Genomic DNA, 13,161 nt, shown 5'->3' with positions numbered 1-13,161 from the left:
GCGATGAATCAGGGCATGGAAGCGGGCTGGTTAATCCCTGGAAATTCGTGGGGCCCGGATTTGGAAAAAGGATTGGTTTTCGGGCATTAGGCCCTGCAGCCTTTGAGACTGAGTGTGAACAAAAGGGGCCTTTGTTGTCCCTTTTTCCCACGCTACCCGCACAAAAAGGGGGGAGGGATGGTATTCCATTGTGGCGAGGTGCGATGGGATGAAAAAAGGCAGACAGTGTGAACTGTGTGCATGGTAAATTGTATGTGTCTGTGTGTGAAATATATGTTTACATTGAGGGTGTAAAGTATGTAATTTGCCTGCGTGGACGTGTATGTATGTATATACGTGTATGGTGGTTGGGGGCCCTTTTTTTGTCTGTTTCCCTTTCCTACTCGCAAACGCGGTAAACAGCGACAAAACAAAAATAAAAATTTTATATACACAACAGACTATACAAAAACCAAGTACATAAAATTTATTCTTAATGCCTTTATTCATTCACGCGCCACCCTGCCAAATAAAATGCCCCCCCCCCCCCAATTTTGCGGAGGGAAACGCAATGAAGAAACTAGGAATTTATTTAACCCAGTCTTACCTGTCATGTTAAGCACAAAAACCACAGCCCCCTTCCACATCTAGGCCCCACAAAACTTTCCATGGTTTTTTCCCCGAGTTTTAAATGGCCTGGTTCAATCCCTTACAGAAATCAATCCCTTAACCACATCAATCATATCACTCTTCTTCACGCCTTTCAAAATCCCGCGTTCAGGCCCCCATTGCCTAAACCCTTTTTTACTCCAACTTCCCCCCCAATTTGGGGCTCCACTTCTCTCATCCCTCCCCTCGGACATATATATATCTTTTGACAATCTTTCCTCACTCATTTTTCCCTGAGAACAACCATTCAAAACACCGCTTCTGATACTCAACAACACTCTTTTTATTACCAAAAATCTCTTTTACCCTTTCATTACTTACCGATCAACCACCTCACACCACATTTGGCCCAAAAATTTTTCCAAGACCCCCCCCCGGATGATTGGGAATTGGGGTTTTAAAAAAGAGAGTATAAATAAGTAAAATGCATGTAAGTAAGACAATGGGAAAGAGGTTTATTGGATTACTTTTTAAATGATGGGCCCTTTTGAAAGAGAATTTTTTGGATATTAATGTGCTGAGAGGTGCAACTAAGAATGCCCTGTCATTATCTTGTGAGTGAAGGTAAGATACATAAGAAAATTCTGAAAAAAAAAGGAATGTGCTGTCAAGAGAGGTGAGAGAAAAGTGGTTTTGGAAAATGAGATTGTGGGGAAGTACCAAGAGAGGCTGTGTGCAGAATGGAAAATGGTGATAGCAAAGGACGTAAGGGGAGTGGGGGAGGAATGGGATGTATTCAGGGGAGCAATGATGGCTTGCGCAAAAGATGCCTGTGGCATGAGAAGAATGGGAGGTGGGCAGATTAGAAAGGGTACTGAGTGGTGGGATGAAGAAGCAAAATCATTAGTGAAAGAGAAAAGATAGAAATTTCGATGATTTTTGCAGGAAAATAGTGCAAATGACTGGGAGATGGCTAAAAGAAAGAGGCAGGAGATCAAGAGAAAGGTGGAAGAGGTGAAAAAGAGGGTAAATGAGAGTTGGGGTGAGAGAGATCATTAAATTTTAGGGAGAAAAAAAAGATGTTTTGGAAGGAGTTAAATAACGTGCGAAAGACAGGAGAACAAGTGGGAACATTGATGAAGGGGGCTAAAGGGGAGGTAATAACAAGTAGTGGTGATGTGAGAAGGAGATGGCATGAGTAATTTGAAGGCTTGCTGGATGTGTTAGATGACAGAGTGGCAGATGTAGGGTGTTTTGGTTGGGGTGGTGTGCAAAGTGAGATGGTTAGGGAGAATGGTTTGGTAAACAGAGCAGACGTAGTGAAAGCTTTGTGGAAGATGGAAGCTTGCAAGGCATCAGGTTTGGATGGTATTGCAGTGGAATTTATTAAAAAAGGGAGTGACTGTGTTGTTGGCTGGTTGGTGAGGATATTCAATGCATGCATGGCTCATGGTGAGGTGCCTCAGGACTGGCGGAATGCTTGCATAGTGCCATTGTACAAAGGCAAAGAGGAAAAAGGTGATAGTTTAAATTACAGAGGTATAGGTTTATTGAGTATTCCTGGTAAATTATATAGAAGGGTATTGAGTGAGAGGGTGAAGGCATGTACAGAGCATCAGATTGGGGAAGAGCAGTGTGGTTTCAAAAGTGGTGGAGGATGTGTGGATCAGGAGTTTGCTTTGAAGAATGTATGTGAGAAATACTTAGAAAAACAAATGAATTTGTATGTAGCATTTATCTGGAGAAGGAATATGATAAAGTTGATAGAGATGCTCTGTGGATGGTATCAAGAGTATATGGTGTGGGAGTTAAGTTGCTAGAAGCAGTGAAAAGTTTTTACCGAGGATGTAAGGCATGTGTACGAGTATGAAGAGAGGAAAGTGATTGGTTCTCAGTGAATGTCGGTTTGTGTTGGGGTGTGTGATGTCTCCATGGTTGTTTAATTTGTTTATGGATGGGGTTGTTAGGGAGGTAAATGCAAGAGTTTTGGAAAGAGGGGCAAGTATGAAGTCTGTTGGGGATGAGAGGGCTTGGGAAGTGAGTCAGTTGTTGTTCATTGATGATACAGCGATGTGGCTGATTCGGGTGAGAAACTGCAGAAGCTGGTGACTGAGTTTGGTAAAGTGTGTGAAAAAAGAAAGCTGAGAGTAAATGTGAATGAGAGCGAGGTTATTAGGTACAGTAGGATTGAGGGATAAGTCAACTGGGAGGTAAGTTTCAATGGAGAAAAACTGGTGGAAGTGAAGTGTTTTAGATATCTGGGAGTGGATTTAGCAGCGGATTGTACTAAGGAAACGTAAGTGAGTCACAGGGTGGAGGAGGGGGCAAAAGTTCTGGGAGCGTTGAAAAATGTGTGGAAGTCAAGAATACTATCTCAGAAAGCAAAAATGGGTATGCTTGAAGGATAGTAGTTCCAACAATGTTATATGGTTGCGAGGCATGGGGTATGGATAGGGTTATGCAAAGGAGGGTGGAGGTATTGGAAATGAGATGTTTCAGGACAATATGTGGTGTGAGGTGGTTTGATCGACTGAGTAATAAAACGGTAAGAGAGTATCTATTATTTCATTTTCTATTTTGCTTTGTCACTGTCTCCCGCGTTAGCGAGGTATCGCAAGGAAACAGACAAAAGAACGGCCCAACCCACCCACATACACATGTATATACATACACGCCCACACACGCAAATATACAGACATATACATCTCAATATACACATATATATATACACACACAGACATACATATATACACATACATAATTCATAGTCTGCCTTTATTCACTCCCATCGCCACCTCGCCACACATGGAATAACAGCCCCCTCCACCCTCATGTGTGCGAGGTAGCGCTAGGAAAAGACAACAAAGGCCACATTTGTTCACACTCAGTCTCTAGCTGTCATGTAATAATGCACCAAAACCACAGCTCCCTTTCGACATCCAGGCCCCACACACCTTTCCATGGTTTACCCAAGTCGCTTCACATTCCCTGGTTCAATCCACTGACAACACATCAACCCCAGTATACCACATCGTTCCAATTCACTCTATTCCTTGCACGCCTTTCACCCTCCTGCATGTTCAGGCCCCGATCACTCAAAATCTTTTTCACTCAATCTTTCCACCTCCAATTTGGTCTCCCACTTCTCCTCGTTCCCTCCACCTCTGGCACATATATCCTCTTGGTCAATCTTTCCTCACTCATTCTCTCCATGTGCCCAAACCATTTCAAAACACCCTCTTCTGCTCTCTCAACCACGCTCTTTTTATTTCCACACATCTCTCTTACCCTTACATTACTTACTCGATCAAACCACCTCACACCACACATTGTCCTCAAACATCTCATTTCCAGCACATCCATCCTCCTGCGCACAACTCTATCCATAGCCCACGCCTCGCAACCATACAACATTGTTGGAACCACTATTCCTTCAAACATACCCATTTTTGCTTTCCGAGATAATGTTCTTGACTTTCACACATTCTTCAAGGCTCCCAGAATTTTCGCCCCCTCCCCCACCCTATGATCCACTTCCGCTTCCATGGTTCCATCCGCTGCCAGATCCACTCCCAGATATCTAAAACACTTCACTTCCTCCAGTTTTTCTCCATTCTTTTTAAATCAGTTATTCCCAATCACTAACCTTTTTCAGCACACAAATCCACAAATTCTTCATCATTTCCATCCACAACAATGAATACCCCATGTGCACCAATTATACCCTGAACTGCCACATTACTCATCTTCGCATTTAAATCACCCATCACTAATAACCAGTCTCGTGCCTCTAAGCTGCTGACACTCACTCAACTGATCCCAAAACACTTGCCTCTCATGATCATTCTTCTCATGATCAGGTGCATAAGCACCAATAATCACCAATATCTCTCCATCCACTTTCAATTTTACTCACATCAATCTAGAATTTACTTTCTTACACTCAATCATACACTCCTACAACTCCTGCTTCAGTAGTGCTACACCTTCCTTAGCTCTTGTCCTTTCACCAACCCCTGACTTTATTCCCAAGACTTTTCCAAACCATTCTTCCACTTTACCGATGAGCTTCATTGCACTCAGAGTCACAACATCCAGGCTTCATTCCTCAAATATACTACCTATCTCACCTTTCTTCTCATCTTGGTTACATCCAAACACATTCAGACACCCCAATCTCAGCCCTCAAGGAGGATAAGCACTCCCTGCTTGACTCCTCCTGTTCCTCCTTTTAGAAACTGAAGTACAAGAAGGAGAGGGTTTCCAGCCCCTCACTCCTGTCCCCTTAATTGCCTTCCACGACACACAATGTCAAAGGAGATATATGTGAGTGTTCAAACCAGAGGGATAAGTTTGTTGAGTATTCTTGGGAAATCATATGGAAGGGTATTGATTGAGAGGGCGAAGGCATGTACAGAGCATCAGATTGGGGAGAAGCAGTGTGATTTCAGAAGTGGTAGAGAATGTGTGGATCAGGCATTTGCTTTAAAAAATGTCTGTGAGAAATACTTAGAAAAACAGATGGATTTGTATGTAGCATTTATGAATCTGGAGATGGCATATGACAGAGTTGATAAAGATACTTTATGAAAGGTTTTAAAAGAGTATATGGTGAGGGAGGTAAGCTGCTAAAAGTAGGGAAAACTTTTTACCATGGATGTAAGACTTGTGTATGAGTAGGAAGAGAGGAGAGCGATTGGTTCCCAGTGAAGGTTGGGATGGGGTGGTTAGGGATGGGGTGGTTAGGGAGGTATACGCAAGTTTTGGAGAGAGGGGCAAGTATGCAGTGTATCAGGGATGTGAGGGCCTAGGAAGTGAGTTAGTTGTTGTTCAACAATGATACAGCTCGGTTGGCTGGTTTGAGGAAGAAACTGCTGAAGTTGGAGACTGAGTATGGAAAAGTGTGTTCAAGGAGAATGTTGAGAATAAATATGAATAAGAGCATGGTTATTAAGTTCAGTAGGGTTGAGGGACAAGTTAACTGGGATGTAAGTTTGAATGGAGAAAAATTGGAGGGAGTGAATTGTTTTAGATATCTGGGAGTGGACTTAACACTGAATGGAGCCATGGAAGCAGAAGTGAGACACAGGGTAGGGGAGGGGGTGAACATTTTGGGAGCCATGAATAATGTATGGAAGGAGAGAATGTTATCTTGGAAAGCAAAAATGGGTATGTTTGAAGGAATAGTAGTTCCAACAATATCATATGGTAGCAAGGCATGGCAACAGATAAGGTTATATGGAGGAGGGTGGATGTGTTGGAAATGAACATACAGGAGGGTGAGAAGTGTGCAAGGAATAGAGTGAGTTGGAATGATGTGGTATACCAGGATCGGCGAGCCGTAAATGGACTGAACCAGGGCATGTGAAACGTCTGGGACAAACCATTGAAAGGTCTGTGGGGCATAGATAAGGATAGGAAGCTGTAGTTTCAGCGCATTACAACACATGACAACTTGAGATTGAGTGTGAGCAAATGTGGACTTTTCTGTTTTCCTGGTGCTATCTCACTGAAGCAGCGGGTAGCAATGCTGTTTCCTGTGGGGAAGGGTGGTGCCAAGAATGGATGAAGGCAAGCAAATATGAATATGTACATGTGTTTGGTAAAGTGTGTGAAAAAAGAAGTTGAGAGTAAATGTGAATAACAGCAAGGTTATTATATTCAATAGGGCTGAGGGACAACTTAATTAAGAGGTAAGTATGTGTGCGGATGTATGTTGTATGATGTAGGTAGTTTGTTTGAGAAGAGGAACCTGGATGTTTTGGCTCTGAGTGAAATGAAGCTCAAGGAAAAAGGGGAAGAGTGGTTTGGGAATGTCTTGGGAGTAAAGTCAGGGGTTAGTGAGAGGACAAGAGCAAGGGAAGGAGTAGCACTACTCCTGAAACAGGAGTGGTAGGAGTATATGATAGAGTGTAAGACAGTAAACTCTAAATTGATATGGGAAAGACTGAAAGTGGAGGAAGAGAGATGGGTGATTCTTGGTACATATGAACCTGGGCATGAGAAGAAAGATCATGAGAGGCAAGTGTTTTGGGAGCAGCTGAGTGAGTGTGTTAGTAGTTTTGATGCACAAGACTGGGTTCTAGTGATGGGTGATTTGAATGCAAAGGTGAGTAATGTGGCAGTTGAGGGAATAATTGGTGTACATGTAAATGGAAACGGTGAAGAGTTTGTAGATTTATGTGGTGAAAATGGACTGGTGATTGGGAATACCTGGTTTAAGAAGAGAGATATACATAAGTATACGTATGTAGGTAGGAGAGATGGCCAGAGAGCATAATTGGATTACGTATTAATTGATAGGCATGCAAAAGAGAGACTTTTGAATGTTAATGTGCTGAGAGGTGCAACTGGAGGGATGTCTGATCATTATCTTGTGGAGGTGAAGGAGAAGATTTGTAGAGGTTTTCAGAAAAGAAGAGAGAGTGTTGGGGTGTAGAAAGTGGTGAGAGTGAGCAAGCTTGGGAAGGAGACTTGTGTGAAGAAGTACCAAGAGAGACTGAGTACAGAATGGAAAATGGTGAGAACAAAGGATGTAAGGGGAGCGTGGGAGGAATGGAATGTATTTAGGGAAGCAGTGATGGCTTGTGCAAAAGATGCTTGTGGCATGAGAAGCGTGGGAGGTGGGCAGATTAGAAAGTGGGATGAGTGGTGGGATGAAGAAGTAAGATTATTATTGAAGGAGAAGAAAGAGGCATTTGGATGATTTTAGCAGGGAAATATTGCAAATGACTGAGATATGTATAAAAAAAAGAGGCAAGAGGTCAAGAGAAAGGTGCAAGAGGCAAAAAAGTGTGCAAATGAGAGTTGAGGTGAGAGAGTATCATTAAATTTTAGGGAAAATAAAAAGATGTTTTGGAAGGAGGCGTAAGACAAGGGAACAAATGGGAACATCAGTGAAGGGTGCTAATGGGGAGGTGATAACAAGTAGTGGTGATGTGAGAAGGAGATGGAGTGAGTACTTTGAAGGTTTGTTCAATGTGTTTGATAATAGAGTGGCAGATATTGGGTGTTTTGGTCGAGGTGGTGTGCAAAGTGAGAGGGTTAGGGAGAATGATTTGGTAAACTGAGAAGAGGTAGTAAAAGCGTTGCGGAAGATGAAAGCCAGCAAGGCAGCGAGTTTGGATGGTATTGCAGTGGAATTTAGTAAAAAAAAAAGGGGTGACTGTATTGTTGACTGGTTGGTAAGGTTATTCAATGTATGTATGACTCATGGTGAGGTGCCTGAGGACTTGCGGAATACTTGCATAGTGCCATTGTACAAAGGCAAAGGGGATGAGAGTGAGTGCTCAAATTACAGAGGTATAAGTTTGTTGAGTATTCCCGGGAAATTATTTTTTTATACTTTTTTTTTTTATTATACTTTGTCGCTGTCTCCCGCGTTTGCGAGGTAGCGCAAGGAAACAGACGAAAGAAATGGCCCAACCCCCCCCCATACACATGTATATACATACGTCCACACACGCAAATATACATACCTACACAGCTTTCCATGGTTTACCCCAGACGCTTCACATGCCTTGATTCAATCCACTGACATCACGTCAACCCCGGTATACCACATCGCTCCAATTCACTCTATTCCTTGCCCTCCTTTCACCCTCCTGCATGTTCAGGCCCCGATCACACAAAATCTTTTTCACTCCATCTTTCCACCTCCAATTTGGTCTCCCTCTTCTCCTCGTTCCCTCCACCTCCGACACATATATCCTCTTGGTCAATCTTTCCTCACTCATTCTCTCCATGTGCCCAAACCACTTCAAAACACCCTCTTCTGCTCTCTCAACCACGCTCTTTTTATTTCCACACATGTCTCTTACCCTTACGTTACTCACTCGATCAAACCACCTCACACCACACATTGTCCTCAAACATCTCATTTGCAGCACATCCATCCTCCTGCGCACAACTCTATCCATAGCCCACGCCTCGCAACCATACAACATTGTTGGAACCACTATTCCTTCAAACATACCCATTTTTGCTTTTTGAGATAATGTTCTTGACTTCCACACATTCTTCAAGGCCCCCAGAATTTTCGCCCCCTCCCCCACCCTATGATCCACTTCCGCTTCCATGGTTCCATCCGCTGACAGATCCACTCCCAGATATCTGAAACACTTCACTTCCTCCAGTTTTTCTCCATTCAAACTCACCTCCCAATTGACTTGACCCTCAACCCTACTGTACCTAATAACCTTGCTCTTATTCACATTTACTCTTAACTTTCTTCTTCCACACACTTTACCAAACTCAGTCACCAGCTTCTGCAGTTTCACACATGAATCAGCCACCAGCGCTGTATCATCAGCGAACAACAACTGACTCACTTCCCAAGCTCTCTCATCCACAACAGGCTGCATACTTGCCCCTCTTTCCAAAACTCTTGCATTCATCTCCCTAACAACCCCATCCATAAACAAATTAAACAACCATGGAGATATCACACACCCCTGCCACAAACCTACATTCACTGAGAACCAATCACTTTTCTTTCTTCCTACATGTACACATGCCTTATATCCTCGATAAAAACTTTTCACTGCTTCTAAGAACTTGCCTCCCACACCATATGTTCTTAATACCTTCCACAGAGCATCTCTATCAACTCTATCATATGCCTTCTCCAGATCCATAAATGCTACATAGAAATCCACTTGCTTTTCTAAGTATTTCTCACATACATTCTTCAAAGCAAACACCTGATCCACACATCCTCTACCACTTCTGAAACCACACTGCTCTTCCCCAGTCTGATGCTCTGTGCATGCCTTTACCCTCTCAATCAGTACCCTCCCATATAATTTCCCATATGATAGAGTTGATAGAGATGCTCTGTGGAAGGTATTAAGAGTATATGGTGTGGGAGAAAAGTTGTTAGAAGCAGTGAAAAGTTTTTATCGAGGATGTAAGGCATGTGTACGTGTAGGAAGAGAGGAAAGTGATTGGTTCTCAGTGAATGTAGGTTTGCGGCAGGGGTGTGTGATGTCTCCATGGTTGTTTAATTTGTTTATGGATGGGGTTGTTAGGGAGGTAAATGCAAGAGTTTTGGAAAGAGGGGCAAGTATGAAGTCTGTTGGGGATGAGAGAGCTTGGGAAGTGAGTCAGTTGTTGTTCGCTGATGATACAGCGCTGGTGGCTGATTCGGGTAAGAAACTGCAGAAGCTGGTGACTGAGTTTGGTGAAGTGTGTGAAAGAAGAAAGCTGAGAGTAAATGTGAATAAGAGCAAGGTTATTAGGTACAGTACGGTTGAGGGACAAGTCAATTGGGAGGTAAGTTTGAATGGAGAAAAACAGGAGGAAGTGAAGTGTTTTAGATATCTGGGAGTGGATCTGGCAGCGGAGGGAACCATGGAAGCGGAAGTGAATCATAGGGTGGGGGAGGGGGCGAAAGTTCTGGGAGCGATGAAAAATGCATGGATGAAAAATGCATGGAAGTCGATAACGTTATCTTGGAAAGCAAAAAGAGGTATCTTGGAAGGAATAGTGATTCCAACGATGTTATATGGTTGCAAGGTGTGGGCTATAGATACATATAGTTGTGTGGAGGAGGGTGGATGTGCTGGAAATGAGATGTTTGAGGACAATATGTGGTGTGAGGTGGTTTGATCGAGTAAGTAATAATAGGGTAAGAGAGATGTGTGGTAATGAAAAGCGTGTGGTTGAGAGAGCAGAAGAGGGTGTTTTGAAATGGTTTGGTCACATGGAGAGAATGAGTGAGGAAAGATTGACCAAGAGGATATATGTGTCAGAGGTGGAGGGAACGAGGAGAAGTGGGAGACCAAATTGGAGGTGGAAAGATGGAGTAAAAAAGATTTTGAGTGATCAGGGCCTGAACATGCAGGAGGATGAAAGGTGTGCAAGGAATAGAGTGAATTGGAACGATGTGGTATACCAGGGTCAACATGCTGTCATTGGACTGAACCAGGGCATGTGAAGCATCTGGGGTAAACCATGGAAAGTTTTGTGGGGCCTGGATCTGGAAAGGGAGCTGTGGTTTCAGTGCATTATACATGACAGCTAGAGACTGAGTGTGAACAAATGTGGCCTGCGTTGTCTTTTCCTTGCACTACCCCGCGCACATGCAAGGGGAGGGCGTTTTCATTTCATGTGTGGCGAGGTGGCAATCTGAATGAATAAGGGCAGAGATTAAGAATTATGTACATGTGTATATTTGTATATGTCTGTGTGTATATATATATATATATATATATATATATATAAGTTGATGATACAGCGCTGGTGGCTGATTCATGTGAGAAACTGCAGAAGCTGGTGACTGAGTTTGGTAAAGTGTGTGGAAGAAGAAAGTTGAGAGTAAATGTGAATAAGAGCAAGGTTATTAGGTACAGTAGGGGTGAGGGTCAAGTCAATTGGGAGGTGAGTTTGAATGGAGAAAAACTGGAGGAAGTGAAGTGTTTTAGATATCTGGGAGTGGATCTGTCAGCGGATGGAACCATGGAAGCGGAAGTGGATCATAGGGTGGGGGAGGGGGCGAAAATTTTGGGAGCCTTGAAAAATGTGTGGAAGTCGAGAACACTATCTCGGAAAGCAAAAATGGGTATGTTTGAGGGAATAGTGGTTCCAACAATGTTGTATGGTTGCGAGGCGTGGGCTATGGATAGAGATGTGCGCAGGAGGATGGATGTGCTGGAAATGAGATGTTTGAGGACAATGTGTGGTGTGAGGTGGTTTGATCGAGTAAGTAACGTAAGGGTAAGAGAGATGTGTGGAAATAAAAAGAGCGTGGTTGAGAGAGCAGAAGAGGGTGTTTTGAAATGGTTTGGGCACATGGAGAGAATGAGTGAGGAGAGATTGACCAAGAGGATATATGTGTCGGAGGTGGAGGGAACGAGGAGAAGAGGGAGACCAAATTGGAGGTGGAAAGATGGAGTGAAAAAGATTTTGTGTGATCGGGGCCTGAACATGCAGGAGGGTGAAAGGAGGGCAAGAAATAGAGTGAATTGGAGTCATGTGGTATACAGGGGTTGACGTGCTGTCAGTGGATTGAAGCAAGGCATGTGAAGCGTCTGGGGTAAACCATGGAAAGCTGTGTAGGTATGTATATTTGCGTGTGTGGACGTGTGTATGTACATGTGTATGGGGGGGGGGGGGTTGGGCCATTTCTTTCGTCTGTTTCCTTGCGCTACCTCGCAAACGCGGGAGACAGCGACAAAGTATAAAAAAAAAAAAAAAAAAAAAAAAAAAAAAAAAAAAAAATATAAGTTGAGATGTATAGCTATGTATATGTGCGTGTGTGGATGTGTATGTATATACATGTGTATGTGGGTGGGTTGGGCCATTCTTTTATCTGTTTCCTTGCGCTACCTCGCTAACGCAGGAGACAGTGACAAAGTATAATAAATAAATAAGTATGAATGAAGAAAAACTGAAAGAAGTGAAGTTTTAGATATCTGGGAGTGGACTTAGCAGTGGATGGAACCATAAAAGCATAAGTGAGTCACAGGGAGGGGTAGGGGGAAAAGGTTCTGGGAGCTTTTAAGAATGCGTGGAAGGCAAGAACGTTATCTCAGGGAGCAAAAATGGATATGTTTGAAGGAAAAGTGGCTCCAACAATTCTATATGGTTGCAAAGCATGTGCTATAGATAGGGTTGTGCAGAGGAGGGTGGATGTGTAAGAAAGAAAATGTTTGAGGACACTATGTGGTGTGAGGTGGTTTGATCAAGTAAGTAATGAAACGGTAAGAGAGATGTGTGGTGATAAAAAGAGTGTGGTTGAGAGAACAAAAGAGGGTGTGTTAAAATGGTTTGGACACATGGAGAGAATGATTGAGAAAAGATTGAAAGAGGATATATATGTCAGAGGTGGAGGGAAGAAGGAGAAACGGGAGACCAAACTGGAGGTGGAAGGATGGAGTGAAAAAGATTTTGAGCGATCGGGGCCTGAACATACAGGAGGGTGAAATGCATGCAAGGAATAGAGTGAACTGGAGTGATGTGGTATACTGTGGTCAACATACTGTCAATGGATTGAACCAGGGCATGTGAAGTGTCTGAGATAAACCATAAAAAGGTCGGTGGGGCCTGGATGTGGGAAAGGAGCTGTGGTTTTGGTGCATTACACATGACAGCTACAGACTGAGTGTGAATGAATGTGGCCTTTTTTGTCTTGAATCCTTTTGTTTTTCCTTTTAGAAATTGAAATACAAGGAGAGGAGGGTTTCCAGCCCCCCACTCCCATCCCCTTAGATACCTCCTTGGCATGCAAAGGAAAAGGAGATAAAGGTGAGTGTTCAAACCAAAGAGGTATAAGTATGTTGAGAATTCCTGGGAAATTATATGAGATGGTATTGATTGAGAGGGTGAAGGCATGTACAGAGCATCAGATTGGGAAGGAGCAAATATGGCTTCAGAAGTGGTGGAGGATGTGTGGATCAGGTGTTTGCTTTGAAGAATATGTGTGGCAAATACTAAGAAAAACAGATGGATTTGCATGTAGCATCTATGGATCTAGAAAAGGCATATGATGGGGTTGATAGAGATATTCTATGGAAGGTCTTAAAAGAGAATATGGCATGGGACGTAAGCTGCTTGAAGCAGTGAAAAGTTTTT

At 43.1% G+C, this 13,161-nt stretch overlaps 1 protein-coding gene across 2 annotated transcripts in view; it reads right to left on the bottom strand.

Moving 5' to 3' along the window:
* The window catches only part of LOC139763141 (uncharacterized), a 486,471-nt gene that overhangs the window by 370,454 nt on the left and 102,856 nt on the right, over positions 1–13,161 (bottom strand). The gene's annotated exons all lie outside the window — the stretch shown is intronic.

This window comes from Panulirus ornatus, chromosome 46 (assembly GCF_036320965.1).
Source record: "Panulirus ornatus isolate Po-2019 chromosome 46, ASM3632096v1, whole genome shotgun sequence".
NCBI lineage: Eukaryota > Metazoa > Arthropoda > Malacostraca > Decapoda > Palinuridae > Panulirus > Panulirus ornatus.
The sequence above is the reverse complement of the archived record's forward strand: the minus strand, read 5'-3'. Positions and strand labels throughout refer to the sequence as shown.